This window comes from Saimiri boliviensis, chromosome 19 (assembly GCF_048565385.1).
Source record: "Saimiri boliviensis isolate mSaiBol1 chromosome 19, mSaiBol1.pri, whole genome shotgun sequence".
Taxonomy (NCBI): Eukaryota; Metazoa; Chordata; class Mammalia; order Primates; family Cebidae; genus Saimiri; species Saimiri boliviensis.
The window spans coordinates 16,958,312-16,969,956 of record NC_133467.1 but is presented as its reverse complement, the minus strand read 5'-3'; the positions used below and the strand labels follow the sequence as shown (position 1 = coordinate 16,969,956).

The following is an 11,645-nucleotide window of genomic DNA, read 5'->3' as shown; positions in this document are numbered from 1 at the left end:
ACAGGCAGTGGGCTGAATTTGACTCACGAGCTATAGTTGGCTGACCCCCGATTCTGTTTTACTGTAAGCATCTACTGATTCTGTGAATTCTTTCTTGACCTGCTTTTGCCTCTTTGCCTCCTCCACCTCCTTTCTCTCTTTCCTTTCTGTACCTCTCAGCTTCTACCTGTCAACACCTCCAATAGATTTCAAAGGCTTACCAATATACCAGACGCACTCTCTCTGTGGTTAGAGTCCATGGTTTGTGTGTGTGTTGTTCTTGTTGTTGTTTAGAGTGGGAATTTCTGCTACTGCCTCAAGAAAATGCCACTAAGAAAATGCCTTTCTAGACACCCTCATCAAAGAAGCTACCTCTTGCATCCAGAAAAATTCTTTGTTCCTATTCGGAAACAACAATCCCAACCAGCAAAGTAGGAGAAGAGAAAGAATCGTCACGTAACTGATGTTTTAGCATTGGTGATGCTTCTTAAATTTTTCTACAATACAATCAGAGCCAACGTTTGGAGGAGTTTGTGGATGGAGAAAGAGACCTGGTTAGGTATTTGAAGCCCTGAATAGGGTATCACAAAACATAGGGACTAACAACCACCTTCCTTCACATACCCACTCCCTACTGGGGACCCCCAGAATTTGCTTCAACATCCACTCTGCGCTTAGGAGTGGGAGGTGTCTTAGTCAGTTTTGTGCTGCTACAACAGAATACCTGAGACTAGGTAATGTATAAAGAATAGAAATTAGTGGCTCACAGTTTTGAAGTCTGGGAACTCTAAGATCGAGGTGCTGGCACCAGGTGGGGGCCTTCTTACTGCATCATCCCATGGCAGAAGGGCAAGAGCACCAGAAAGGGAACCCACTCCTGCGAGCCCTTTTTGTAATGGCATTACTTTGTTCATTACCTAAATACTTTCCGTTAGTTCCCACCGTCCAACACTTCCACGTTGGGTATTAAGTTTCCAACATGTGAATGCTGGGGACATACCCAAATCATAGCGGGAGGCAACAGGCAGTCATTCAGAGGTTAGCTATATTTCCATCTCTATGTTTCTCCCCCGCCAAGCTCAGAGTCAGGTTTGGAAGTGGACCTCTAAGTATGTTAAATAAGAACATTGCATGGAGTTGAATTTTGCTTCAGATCAGCCCTGACTTCTATAGGCTGTCAACATTTACGAAAGCTAAATGACATCCAGGAGGCCAAGCAAAGTGTTATATGATCCCCAGTTTACTGCCAGGGACACTGAGGTTCAAAATCGGAGAGTAGTGATTGGAACGTGAGATCCAGCTGCAGCAGAGAATCAAAATGACTCCTCTGTATTTACCAGTCTTTTTTCTCTATTACAACAGTCCTGTGAGAGTATGTGTGATTTCATTTGTCCTTGGTGGATATTCTTAGGCTTCTACAGCCATAATATTTGTCAAAATGAAACTGCTTTGGCTAACTTAACATTATACTCTAAGCATCGCCCACATTGACCCCCAGATCCTAGAGGTGGGAGAAGTTAGACTAGATCTAAAACAACCAAAACTGTAAACTACAAATAAGGGCATATTGTACATGAAAAATGCAAAGTGTTATTTTCTTCTCTGTGCTCTTCTTCTCCCTGTGAACCATGATCCCTGTTGAATGATCCCTGCCTGCAAAGAAACCAATCGGCAAGGGGAGGTTTATGAGCGCCGGTGAAAGTTTGAACAGGTCCATGCATTTTAAATTTATCTGCATAGTGTAATATGCAACCCCACACTCTATCTCCAACTAGCTATTTTTAACCATGTCAGCAGCAAAACAGCATATAGCTATACTAATGGGGTGCCTGAAAGGGCTAGACCAATCACCTATTTTCTCTTTTCCTGGCAAGCAGACAAGCAAAGCATCTTTTCTTTTCCTAGAGAACTTATTCCTCTGGGGGCCTAGAATCCATATCTGTTAAATAAATTGGTCAGGTCTACTAGAACAGTTGGAAAACAACAGTAATATGTTATTTTGCATTGTAATAAGAAAAGGGTCAGTCTGGATTTTCTAAAAGTTCACATTAAATGGGCAAAAGGCAGGAGTCAAGATAGAAAATAAAATTGATATGTGGAAAGGGATTATGATCAGCCAGTGTCTAGTTACTCTGAATCAGAACGTGTTCATGCAAAGAGTAGCTGGGACTGCTGAGGACTCCATTTAGAGTATGTAATTATATTTCTCCAAAGCATGATTTAAATGTTAAGCAAAGCTTCTAAATGTTCCATGAATCAAGCTATCAAAAGCCAACTGTTGACCTTGTGTGTTATTCTTTAGAAAGCGCCAGAACATATGGTTGGTCTGGAAGCCCAGTATCAAGGACACTGGAAAAGAGGAATGGATACACTCTTCACGGCTTGAAAGACAGACCTTGCAAGGTAACCTGAACAAAACTGTGCCTAACCAACTCTTTAAAGATATAGCTGTTACATTTAAGTCCCAAAGGAAAAAACTTCATAAGCTCCTCATGGTAACTATTTCGATTGATTCCAACTCTTCAGAGCCAGTAATAAAGAAAATGTTGCAGTCAGAGTCATCCAGCACCCTGACCCCGGGAGGAATGTATTATTGATTACTGCAGATGTGCCTACTTTCATAAATTCACGTATTCTTTCAGCAAACATTTATTTTCATACCCACTCTGTGCTGGGCTCTATAATAGGGACTGGGAAACAAAAATAACAAACAAACAAACAAAAAAAAAAGAAAACAAAAACATGATTCCTGCTATTCCTGTAAGTTAGCTTACAACCTCATAAAGAAATAGATATTAAAATAAACAATTAAGAAATGCATCTAGTTCAGCTAACAAGACAAAGAAAGCACAAGTGCAGCCTGGACAACAAAGTGAGACCTCATCTCTTGTTCTGCTATAAGGACACATGCACATGAATGTTCATTGCAGCACTGTTTACAATAGCAAAGACCTGGAACCAACCCAAATGCCCATCGATGATAGACTGGACAGGGAAAATGTGGCACATATACACCATGGAATACCATGCAGCCATCAAAAACGATGAGTTCGTGTCCTTTGTAGGGACACGGATAAACCTGGAAACCATCATTCTCAGCAAACTGACACAAGAACAGAAAATCAAACACCGCATGTTCTCACTCATAGGCAGGCGTTGAACAATGAGAACACATGGACACAGGGAGGGGAGCATCACACACTGGGGTCTGTTAGGTGGACTAGGGGAGGGACAGCAGGGAGTAGGGAGTTAGGGAGGGATAACATAGAGAGAAATGCCAGATATAGGTGATGGGGATGGAGGCAGCAAACCACATTGCCACGTATGTACCAATTCAACAATCCTGCATGGTCTGCACATGTACCCCAGAACCTAAAATGCAATAAAATATAATATATATATATATTAAAAAATAAAAAAACAATTATAGCACAATTAGTTAACATCTTTGATAAAAAAAGATGTATGACAGAAACAGTTACTATTTGCGGCAAGCATCTAGGTGGTTTGGGGCCAGATTAGTTACGTTATTTATGTACAATAAAAACAAAGTGGGAGCCAGGAACAAGTGTCTTAATATTCCTGAGAAGCTGAGGGAAGAATCCTCAGAGGAGATGACATTTAACTTCTCAGAGGAGATGGCATGCAGGGGTGGGAGTGTCTCATACAGAGGAGAGTGCATATCCGAAGGCATGAAGACACGGAAAAATATGGGGCATACAAGCAAATACTAGTAAATAAGAGGCTTCTTGAGGAACTCAGCAAAATGAGACGCCCAGTAAATAGCGCCTCCCACTAAGGAGATGACAAGTGATTCTACAGCCCTCTGCCCTGATTGCTCTTCTCCAGCGGGAGGCATTGACAGCCCCGCCCACCTTAAGCAGATCCGTGTGCACCCTCCCCTCCCCTCCCTCCCTTCCGTGCGTGTTCTGCATTCTTCCCACACGGATGAGCCATCCCAATAGGAGTGACAGCCTGCACTCCAGTTTTCTAGCCAGTGACCAGACCCAGGCCAAGCAGCGCGGCCACAATATCGGCCTCCAGGGTAGATCCTGCCCCACAGCCAGCCGGGAGAAAAGACCCTGCAAGGTCCAAAGTTCCAAGCATGTTTCACCGCACAATCTTGTTCAGGTTAGTTTACAAGGTCTGTCTTTTAATCTGTCTGCCCTACTCCCAGATACTTGTGATTTCTGCTGACTAGAAACATCGCATTTTGAGATATGGTCTGTCACAGTGGAAATAGCACTGGATTAGAAGAAAGAAGACCTGGGGATGTCCGAGGGTCTATGGTCAGCCGTGGTACTTCCACCAGGTTTCTTAATCTCGCTGGACCTCAGTTTCCGCATCGTTAGGATTAGAGTAGGTGACTTCCGAGATCCTTTCCAGCTGTTTCTCTGAATTATTGCTACTCAGGGGATATGACGGTTAGAAGCTGCTACCATAACTACGAGTCAGCCAGACTGTGTGTCATGGAAGATTATTCTAGAATATGAGCTGGCAAACGACAGCCCATGGGCTCCATCTGGCCTGCAGGCCATTTCTATATAGCCCACAAGCTAAAAATGGTTTCTACATTTTTTAAAAGGATTATAAATAAAACAACATGTGGCAGAGACTTTATGTAGCTCACAAAGTCGAGCATGTTTACTATCTGGCCCTTTACAGAAAAAAAATTGCTAACCCCTGTTCTTGAACATTCGGAAACTGATCAGATTGGAGCCCTCAGCTATTTGATACTCTGCCACAAAACATTGTTTACTAACTCTGCTTAGGCAGATTAAAGAAGTTTGTCACATTCTTCTCATTGAGAGGTGAGCCTGTATCTTTTCCTCTTAGTGCTGGGTAGGCTCTGAGACTGCTTTGCTCTGTAGAATACTGGAAAGTGGAATTCATCCAGCTTTGAGGCCCAGGCCTTGAGAAATGGGCAGTTTCTCTACCCTGTCTCCTAGAATACTCTGTCTGAGAGCCTTGAGTTGCATTCCCAAAATGGAGACAGACATGTAATGTGAAGCCTTCTTGGACCTTTTCAGACCAGCTTGTCTGCCAGCTGAATACCTCGAGGGACCTCAATCAGCGCCACGTGGAACAGAAGAATTGTCCAGTTAAGTTCTGTACAAACTTCTGACCACAGAATGTTTGTTGGTCTGAGCTTTTAAGTTTTGGGGTAGTTTGTTGCCCAGCAATAGATAACTGGGCAGGATCAGAGTATGAGGTACATGTGAAATAGATGCCAGGCACTCCTCTGCTGTGGGTGGGGTCCTAGTTCTGGATTTTACTAAGTGTCTCTACGTAATTCATATTATCAAACAAGATTGGGAATGCATCTTCATCCTGGCTCAGTTCTTGTGGCATGATTTTCCAGGACCTGCAAGGGACTGTGGAAAAAGCACCTAAATCTTCCACAGCACCTCCTAGGAAATCCAGGCACAGTTGGAATCTGCTCATAGCCCACACCCTAGTGCTATTCACCCCCACAAAGATGAAACAGCTTCTTCAAACAGAACATTCCTAGAGATACTGTAGAGGCCAGATCGATAGTGAGATCCTTGAAGACCAGGGTTTGGTGGCATTCATCATCATATCCCTAGCACCTAGCATAGCACATAGCCAGTCACAAAGTAGTTGCTCACTACATGTTGATTGCAAATAAATAATGATAATTGCCATAAATTTACTTCACACCAGCATAGTACTAAATGTTTTGTATTGATTTTCTCATTTACTCTTCACAATAATCCCAACAGGTAGATGCCATTAGCTTTATGTTAGAAATAGCAAAACTGCAGTTCAGGGAATGAATCTGCCCGAGGTAGCTGCTAGAGCAGGTATTCTGTTTGACCTGAGTGCTCTTAACCACTCCACCTGTGAGTGCCCTCACAAGTGAGGTATCTATATCCCTGCCTTTGAAGGGCTTCGAATCTGGGGGAGCGAGAGTCTAACCGCACACCTGGAAACATTTTGCAGAGCAGATTATGTAAGTGTTTCAGCTCTGTCAGCAGAGTTCTGTAGGGATCTTTGAGAGCTAGATTAGTTTACTGTTGCTGCATAGCAAATAACTATAGACTCGATGGCTTAAAATAAATTCATTTATTAGCTCAGTTTTGTGGGTCCAACGTCCAAGCACAGCAGGACCGGATCCTTTGTTCACGGTCACCCAAGGCTAAAATCAGGGTGTTGGTCAGGTTACTTTTTACTGGAGCTCGAGGCCTTCTTCCTAGTTCATGTGATTGTGGCAGAATTCAGTTCTTCGTGGTTGGAGAGCCAGGTTCTCCATTTCCTTGTCAGCTCCAGGTAGGGGCTGCTGTCAGCCCCTAGAAGTCACCCATATCCCTCATCTGATGGGTCCTGTCTTCAAAGCCAGCAATGGAGAACATCCCTGGGGTCAAATCCCTCTCAAACTTCAGAGAGAACCCACTCTCATTTATGGGCTCACCTGGTTAGGTCAGCCTCAGCCAGGATATTCTCCTTAAGGTCAACTGATTTCACAGGTTGATTATATTTGCAAAATTCCTTCGTGGGAGCACCTAGATTAGCATTTGCCTGGATAATTGGGAGAAGGTGCGTGTACCCCGGGAGGCGGGAATCTCGCAGCCCATCTTAGAATTCTGCCTACCACGAAAGCACAGAGCAAGGGCTGACTGAAAAATAGAAGCTGCTCTACGGGTCTGTCCTCTTGCAGAGACTTTATCTGCTTCTCTATTCAGAGGCCCCAGTGGAGAGGGATTCGTTCTGGAACCTTAAGGCAGATGATTATACGATGCTTCTTAATCTGTGAGTGGGGTTTGGAGAGGAGGGGTGGGAGGCCCATAAAACAATGACTCTGCATGTTAATGTGCTTGTACAAAGGTAGAGAGGCTGCAAATTGTGGTACCCCATGCTGGTTCCCCATCTTTCTCCTCTTAATAAGGTCTCTGTGGAGAGGATTTGCCCCAGAGGGTGCGAGCTGGGCAGGGTCTGGGTTTATCTTTCCCCACAGCCCTATGTTCTCTGCAGGATCAGCTGCGTTTGCAGTTGGAGTTGATTACTGAATAATGAATTATCATTCCTTTTTCATATTCTAGCCCTTTTCAGAAGTGTGCTGCTACTTTTCTACTTACTTGGTCACAAAAATGGAAAGAAAAAAAGATTCTTCTCTTAGAGGGGGCGGGAAACACCATCTAAACAATGCCGTTTTGGTCCTGCAGTTGATAGGAATAAGTGTTTTAATTCAGTTTCTGATTTGGAGTCATTTAACTTCTTCCTTGACTGGACAATAACATGTCTAAGGAAGCGAGCTTCACTAGGTCATACCAGGCAGGGCCACTTGATCAGATCAAACACGTTCTTGCCCCCTCGGAGGGCTGCTTCCTCCCTGCTGGGCAGGGTTCGTGAAGACATGAAGCGGCATCTGGAAATGGGCGTTCCATTCAAGGAAAATAGAGCCAGCCCTGTGTCAGAGAACAGAGCTTGCTCCAAAGGCCTCGTGGGGTCTTGCAGGAGAGCTGCCCTGCACATTACAAGTTGTGGGAGTTCTAAAATACGAGATTGGTTTTCCTGGGAAGGAGACTGTGTTCAGGCTGCCTCTCACATCCACTGTGAAAGGGGAGGTCAGTGCATTAGGGCAGGTGGCTGCAGATGAGAAAGGACAATGTCGCTGTGTTAGTCAGCTGTATTCAGCTCACTAACAAAGTAGAGAAACAACAGAAATGTATCTTCTCACCATTCTGAACACTGGAAGTCCAGGATCAAGGTACCAGAAGTGTTGGTGTCTGGTGAGGTTTCTCCTTGGCTTGCAGAGGGTTGCCCTCTTCCTGCATCCTCACAGGTCGGCCCACGGTCTGTGTGTTGTTTATATCTGTATCTCTTTTTATAAGGACCCCAGCCGTATTGGACTGGGGCCCATCCCTAGGACCTCATTTTACCATAATCACCTCTTTACAGCCCCTGCCTCCAAATACAATACCATTCTGTGGCAGAGGGTTAGGACTTTCAGTGTGTCACTTTTTTGGGGGGCGGGCAGGGGGACAGTTCAGCCCCTAGCAGTCATCCCCACAGGCAGTGGAATGGGGAAACCTAGCGTTCTTGGATGGCAATGCAAGCAGAAACAGCCTGGAGGTGGCTTCATTAAAATTGACCCGTGGCCTATTATCAGGCCTTAAGTTACCACATTCCAAAGTGCCTGGGGGGAGAAACGTGGCAGCTGCAGACCGTCTTCACCAGCTAATGACAAGCAGGAAAGGAGAGTGGAGCCTCTGCTGCTGGGATTTTAGTGTGTTTGTGAAAGGGTGTGTCTGCATGTGTGAGTATGTGTGTGAACAAGTGAACATGCATGTAGGAGAGTGTAAGGAAGTGAGTGTGTTGCATGTGTATAAGTGTGTGAAAGTCACTGTGTATGTGAGTGTTGTGTGAATCAGTGTGCATATGGGTGTTGTGTGTGCTATGTGAGTGAAAGAGTATGTATTGTGTGTGCTATGTGAGTGTGTTGTGTGAATGTGTATGTGCTATGTGAGTGAATGAGTGTGTTGTGTGAATGTGTATGTGCTATGTGAGTGAACGAGTGTGCATTGTGTCTACTATGTGAGTGTGAATATTGTGTGTGAATGTGTTGTATGAGCATGTGTGCTATGTGAGTTTGTAAGTGTTGTGAATGAGTGTGTGTGTGTTGTGTGAATGAATATGTGTGTGAGTGTTGTGAGTGAATGTGTGTGTTGTGTTGCATGAGTGAGTTTGTGTGTGTGAATGAGTGTATGCTGTGTATGTGTGTGTTGTGTGTTAGTGTTGTGAGTGTGTATGTTGTGTGGGTCACTGTGTGTGTGTGTGTGTGTGTGTGTGTGTGTGTGTGGTGCTAGAAGGAATCATGATAGTGACCAGGTTGCCTGAGTCACCTTTCCACGTTGACCACAGATTACTGGGGAGGGCAGGAGGGAGGGTGAGGCATCTGCAATTAGAAGAACCCAGGCGTTCATGTGAGAGAGAAACACAGAAAAAGAAAAAAAAAAAAGGCTTCAGTCCCAGAGAGGGAAAGAAATGCACAAATCAGATGCTAATATTCAGGTAGAAGCTGCAGGAATTTGATATCACAGGCAGTTTGCAAAATCATTTCTTTATTTTAGATAAACATTTGCTCAGACTCTACTGCTCACAGACCATAGGTTCTTCTGAATCCCTCTCACTGGAGGGTCAATACCAGATTTTTCAAACATTAATGAGTACTTTCTAGATCTCTTGCTTCTCTCAAATGTATTCATCTCAAGTATATCCCTCTTTTCCCTTCTCCTGAAATTTTATAAAATTCCCCAGGAGAAGGAACAGCTTTTACTCAACACATATTCTTTAGATTCCTCCTCCAGGTGAGCTTGGGTTTTCTCCTTGGCACTCATCACTGGGTGACATAGTATGTTTCTAGCATTTATCTTATTTACTCTCTGGCTCTTCTACCGCCATGTATGCTCCATGAGGGCAGATAATTATCCCCTAAAGTGTTTCACTGCTGTATCTCTAGGGCCTTAAATACTGCCTGACACAGAATACATGATTTAGAAATATTTGTTCAGTGAGTGAGTGCATTTAATGAAAATCTAATATGCTCTAGACATTCTGCTAAGGGCTAGAGAGAGGAAAATAAATGAGGTCTAGACACTTTCTTCAATTCCCTGGTTGGTGGTAGGATCAGACCTGCATGCAAATGATGAGAGTCCAGGTGATAAAGGGCCAGCAGAGGTGCATGAGGTCTATGGAGAGTGATGTGGGAAGGGGAGGGGTGTGCTTTGCATTGAACCAAGTAGAGAGGAACTTAGGGAAGATGTCACAGTAAGCTGGTACTTTCAGGACAAGTTGAGCTTTCCTGGCAAACAGGGCTTGCAGGTGCAGGAGTGAAGGAAGGGGCAGTCCAGGAAAGGGCACGGGTGTGTGAAGGCGCAGACGTGGAAACAGCATGGCATCAGCAAGGAGCTGCGCAATCTAGCGTGCAGGACGTTTGGTGTATAGATCAAAAAGGAGAAGCGATGAGACCAGAATATCAGGGGTGCGTGCCAGCTAGGGATTGGGAATTTTGTCTCACAGGAGCATGGGAAGATTTATTCTTAATATTTCAAGCCTATTAGTAACATGATCAAATTGGCAATTGTGGTAGGATAAAGGAGAGATGGGAAAGGAAGAGACTAGAGACTGAGATGAGTTAGGAAAGCCCTGCAATTGACCTGGAAAGGCAGGGAGGGGAGAAGTGGGCATGGAGTCAACACTGAAAAAGCAGAAGTGACTGATCCAGTGACTAAAAAAGGCAACGGAGAGAAGAAGCCAGTGGGGATCAGGAGGAATCGGCACCTCCAGCTTGAGCTACTGGGTTAACAGTGGCACCATCCATTCACATACAGAATAGAGAAAAATGGGAGGTGTAACAGGATGTAATTCCGAGGAAATGCGAACCATGTGGGTCTTTAAGAAGTAGTTCCTGTCCTTGGAGTCTGCAGAAGCCTTGGGATTGTCACCATCCTCAAAATAAACCAGCAAGAATATCATTTTCTGCCTCAATCACCCTTTCCTGCCTCTCAATCTACCTTCCTCTGTCCACACCGAACTGTTCCTTCTGCGCTCCTTTTCAAGCTGTGCTTGTCTTCCTGCTGATCGCGTGTACCCGTACTATAAAGCTAGCATTATCTCCACATTTTGTTGTCTCAAAACTGAACACAAGCATGGCCAAGGCACCAAGCAGATACTGCTAGTTGTCTATTGACTTGAACTGCACAGAGTTAAAGATTCAAAGGAGAGAAAGCTCTTCTGTAGTTTTTGTATATTTTTAGAAGTTTCTTAGCTCGATGGCTGTTGGGAAGTTTAGAAACACCGAAACAACAACAACAACAACAACAACAACAACAACAACAACAAAACAAAAACAGAAATAAAAATAAAAGCAGGGCTGCTTCTGCTTGGGAGAGACCTTGTGCCCCTCTTTTCTTGGCATACTTAGCTGTCATTATTAGAACCCCGTTTTCAGGGAAGATGGTAGTACCCAGAGGTTTAAAAATTATTGGGAAGGTGGGGAGATAAGATAAGGTGGGGAGATCACTCCTGTGTCAGACAGGGGCTCTGGGAAAGCACAAGTAACAATGAGACCTTGAGATCAGGGGACAGGGTTGGGCAGCTTCTTTGAAGGGTGGGCAGGCAAGCTCAGCCCTGGCAATACCTGGGCACATGACTCTTTCCTAAGTCATAGGAGGCTCCCACTGAGAGAGAGACTGTCTTCTCAGATGGTTCATTACTGCAGGATTACAACTGTAAGAATTAGCCAGACCCCTTATGAGAGGGACCAGATTGAAGACAATATGCTGCTTAGTTTCCCTAGTTCTCTTCCGTTGCAAACAAGGCTCTAAAAATGCTCTGCAGAACTAAGTCATGAATCATGCAGGAGAGAGCAGGAAAGTCCAGGATGAAGGAGAAGCTGCTGTCAACTCGTACATGAGAAGCTGCTACCAAAGGAAAAAACACCACAGAATGGGGACTCAGTGAAAGGTCCTGGAGCAGGAGCATGGGTGTGTACAGAGAGATGAGGGAAAGAAGTCTGAGGACTGAGAAAACTGGGGAAGGAGCAATAAAAGTTGCCAGAACATCGTCCTGTGAATTTTGAAGTAGTCCTAACAAAGGTCCGGGAACATGGTGGATTCACATACCTGGGTGGGCACATGGAGAGT

The 11,645-nt window shown here is 44.5% G+C and overlaps 1 long non-coding RNA gene across 1 annotated transcript in view; it reads left to right on the top strand.

Moving 5' to 3' along the window:
- Positions 1-2,311: 2,311 nt before the first annotated feature.
- Positions 2,312-11,645, top strand: part of LOC141582237 (uncharacterized) — a 104,357-nt gene continuing 95,023 nt past the window's right edge. Inside the window, exon 1 of the long non-coding RNA XR_012515045.1 lies at positions 2,312-2,382. This is a non-coding gene — a long non-coding RNA (uncharacterized LOC141582237). The remainder of the gene's footprint in view (positions 2,383-11,645) is intronic.